Source organism: Octopus bimaculoides, chromosome 25 (genome assembly GCF_001194135.2).
Source record: "Octopus bimaculoides isolate UCB-OBI-ISO-001 chromosome 25, ASM119413v2, whole genome shotgun sequence".
Taxonomy (NCBI): Eukaryota; Metazoa; Mollusca; class Cephalopoda; order Octopoda; family Octopodidae; genus Octopus; species Octopus bimaculoides.
Window position 1 is genome coordinate 6801905 of NC_069005.1, and position 4798 is coordinate 6806702.

Genomic DNA, 4798 nt, shown 5'->3' on the forward strand with positions numbered 1-4798 from the left:
AGAAAGTATTATTGAAATAGGTCATTGATAATGCTGTGTGAGGCCCTTAAATGACTCTTAAGCCCTGCCAAACATTTGCACATTTTATTGCATAATGCACAGTTGTGCTGGGGCTGGCAGAAGGAACCGGTGCCACAGTATGAAGTCTTTTGACATGGCCTTTTCAATCCTCCAACTGAACGGCACACCTTTCTTTCCACAGCCTTCATGTGTCCTGGTGTCAACAATAGCTGTATCATTTCTTTACAAGGGGTTGATTCCCAGTGGCTTCTTTTATGGCTGACCAGGCCTGCAGGACTCCATGCATTTCCTTCTACAAATCACGCACACAGACGTGTTGATCCTTTGTGATAAGCAGTATCCATCAACCGGACATGATCCTTGTTTACGTTTCCCAACACACTTGGACACTTGTTCCCAACACACTTCGACACTTGTTCCCAGCAACCAGCTGCTCTGCAACCTCCCCCCTCTCTCTCATCCACTGAGCTCTTAGCACAATAACACAGGTATTTCAACATTTCCTAACACACACACACACACACACACACACACACACACACACACACACACACGCATGCATGCACACAGAACTTACTTTTCTCACACATTTCATACATACACTTCATTATTGATATATACATACATATATATTTATATATCACACCACTCCCCGCGCACTTATTCACACATACATAATCATCTGCACACGCACACACAAACACACACACACACAAGCATACATACACACACATTCTTTACATTCCTTTATCTTGTGATTGGTGCTTGTAACACTTAACTGTGACAATCCCATTTATTATGAGTGTTGGTCACCACTGTATTTATGGATCTCGGTTACTAACCATTCTTGAATAACAACAATCCGTAGCCTTTGTCATTTGTTGTAGATACTCTGAGTGTCTGCATCTGCACAATTGCTTTCCATGAAGCAGGTCTACGGAATGATTTCTTTTCTTTTATTTCTTCACCTTTCTTTGTCGAACCCCATCAGTTGCGAATAACTGCAGGATACCCCTGTCCACTCCTCTGGAGCACAGCTAATACAGCTTGCTACCGAGTCTGTTGAAGGTATTACTGTTTGAACTCAAAGAATCCAAACTCATACTGCAATGAGGACAAACATTCCACTGGTCCCCTGCCTGTGACTGTTCTTTCTTTATCAACATCGAAAGGATGAAATGCAGAGTTGACTTTCGGTGAGATCTAAACTCACATTGCCGAAGTGCCTGTTTTCTCTTATACATGCAAAGCCATTGCTAGAAAGTATTATTGAAATAGGTCTTTCAATGATACATTCCCCCTTGTTTTTAAAAAAATGTAGGTTGTGATTTTGAGGGGGATTTGGCTGCTAGTTTTAGTAGACCAGTTTTGTGGAAAAGATGTTGATTAAAAAGATCCAGCTGCCTGATTGATATTTTATTTTATTGATCCCCAGAAGCACAAAGTTGACTCCATCTAGATTTGAATAAATTGTTCTACTATTTGTTCAATTGATGGGTGAACCTCTCTGAGGTTGCTTAGCCTGCTAGAAAAAGCAGCTATTGCACTATAACACTTTGAATATCAAGACAGGACACATTCGATGATAATGTAGTTTTCATCCTCATCATCATCATCTGGTGAAGCTTGCTTGGATATTGTCTTTCAATTGCTAATTTCATGTCTGTGGATGCAGGCCGGATCTTCATCATCATCTGGCAGATGCGCATGCACACACACACACACACGTATACCATGGGCTTCTGTCAGTTTCCATCTACCAAATCCATACACAAGGATAGTTATAGAAGAAGACACTCCCCCAAGGTGCCACGTAGTGGGACTGAATCTGGAACCATGTGGTTTGGAAGCAAATTTCTTACTGCACAGCCATGCCTGCACTTATTTATTCATGTTTGTTTTGAAATATTCAAACATTACCTCATTGCTCACCCAAAGGTTTCAAGTTCAATCCCTGCTGAAGGTGGCATTTAAATAACAGCAGGAGGAGACATAGGAGTCACTACCTAGGTGGGCTCAGTTCCCTTAGAGTGTCAGGTTGAAACATTTGCTTGATGGGAGTTCTTCCCCTGAAGATTTCTGCTGCTGTCCACTTGCCCCTTAGCAAGTTTCCACTGATTATAGTTTTGAAATTTCAATGATATGATTGTTTATTTTTAGAATGACATTGTAGGGTCGGTGTGAGAGACCAGATCAGGCCAGTTTGAATGTAAAACAGGTAGAAAATTTGGGCTGAATATGACTGGTTTAACCCCTTAGCATTCAGATTAACTCTGTCAAATGTAAAGCTTATTTATTCCTCATTGTTTTGAATTAATCCTGTTTTATCTCATAGCTTTGAAATGTCAGTGGTGTAACTGTTTACTTTCAGAATGTCATTGTTGGTATGTGCAAGAGGCCAACTCTGGCTGGTTTCAGCATTAAATAGGTACAATGTTGTTGTTGGCACTCCGTTGCTTACGGTGTCGAGGGTTCCAGTTGATCCGATCAACGGAACAGCCTGCTCGTGAAATTAACGTGCAAGTGGCTGAGCACTCCACAGACACGTGTACCCTTAACGTAGTTCTCGGGGATATTTCAGCGTGACACAGTGTGACAAGGCTGACCCTTTGAATTACAGGCACAACAGAAACAGGAAGAAAGAGTGAGAGAATGTTGTGGTGGAAGAGTACAGCAGGGTTCGCCACCATTCCCTGCCAGAGCCTCATGGAGCTTTAGGTGTTTTCGCTCAATAAACACTCACAACGCCCGGTCTGAGAATCGAAACAGCGATCCTATGACCGCAAATCTGCTGCCCTAACCACTGGGCCATTGTGTCTCCACAAATAGGTACAATACTTAGGCAGGATACGGCAGGTTTAAACCTTTGCCATTCACATTATTCTATCAAATGTACTGCTTATTTATCTACATTGTTTTAACTTAATCCTGTATTTATCTTGTAGCTTTGAGATTTTGGTGATGTGATTGTTTATTTTTAGAATGACATTGTAGGATAAACGTGAGAGGCCAGATGTGGCCAATTTGAACATAAAACAGGCAGACTATTTAGGCTGAATATGGCTGGTTTAAATGCTTCTAGAAAGGAAAAAAGTAAAGTTGATCACAGTGGGAAATGTATGAGATCCTCCACCCCCTCTCATTTGTTTTCAACTCATGAATGCCACAAGAATGGTCAGTCGGCAACAGCTGGTTGACTGTATATATATATATATATATATAAAAAAAAATCAGATGACATATTGGATTTCAAGACTTCTTTGTTCTAATTGTTGGCTTATCTGGTAAATGCTGTGTCTGATGTAGAGACAGAGGGGTTTGATTCCATTTTAAATGTCATTGTTTTTAGCTATAAGGTACAGGCATGGCTTGTGGTAAGCAGTTGGCTTCCCAACCGCATGGTCCTAGGTTCAGTCCCACTGCGGAGCACCTTGGGTAAAGTGTCTTCTACTATAGCCCTAGACTGGCCAAAGCCCTGTGGGTGGATTTAGTAGACAGAAATTGAAAGAAGTTTGTCGGATGTGTGTGTGTATGTGCATGTGTCTGTGTGCGCGGATATATATATATATATATATATATATATATATATATATACACACACACATATGTATGTATATAATGCATGATTAATTCAAAGCAATGTGAATTAATAAGCATTACAATCTGAATGCCAAAGGGTTAACTGATAATGATGATGATGATGATGATGATGGTGGTTCAGTGATTAGAGCAACAAGGTCACAATCAAGAGGTAGTTAGTTCGATTCCCAGACCAGGCTGGTCTTCCATAAACAGCCTTGCCTGGACTTGTGCCTTAGAGGGGAACTTTCTAGGTGCAATCCCAGGGTCAGTCATGACCGAAGGGGGTCTTTGTGAGTTTGATTCCCGGACTGAGTTCTGTGTTGTGTTCTTGAGCAAGACACTTTATTTCACGTTGCTCCAGTTCACTCAGCTGTAGAAATGAGTTGTGACGTCACTGGTACCAAGCTGTATCACCCTTTGCCTTTCCCTTGGACAACATTGGTGGCCGTGGCATGGAGAGGAGAGGCTAGTATGTATGGGTGATTGCTGGTCTTCCATGCACAACTTTACCCAGACTTGTGCCTCGAAGGGGATCTTACTAGGTGCAATCTTTAACTAATGATGATCATGATGACAAAAATCTATCAACTTGGGCAAGATTAATTAGTGTTAATGATCTGACAAAGTAATTAGGGTGCTTCCACTAAAGAGGGACTTTCTATTGAGGAAACAAGAGAATCTCTATGGAGCCAATAAGGGAATGTTCACTGAAGCAGAAAAAATATTTCACCAGGGCAGAGGGAGACCTTCTACTGTGCTAATTAGAAGGTGTTTTACCTTGATTGGAACCTGGTGAGGGTTGGCAACAAGAAAGACTTTCTGGCCCTAGAAAATCCACCTCAATAAGCTCTGTCTGAGCCAGGTGTGCATGGAGATGTGGATATTAAAATGATGAGGATGATAATGATGTGTGTATGTGTATTGCAAGGTAGTGGCTGTTATTTTTTTTTATCTACTAATGGTTTTTGTGTGTGTGTGTGCATGAGAGAATGGGAGACTTGTGTCATATCATGGCCACTGTGATCTCCAAGTGGGCACTTAAAAACAATTGGCGGTGACCTCTTATAGAGTAAGCTGTATTGTGACCAAATGTGTGTGTGTGTGTGTGTGTAAATTTAAACATCTGTTTGTGTGTATACACATTTGTGTTGTAGGTTGTGTATGAGCATATGTCTCTCTCTCTCTCTCTCTCTCT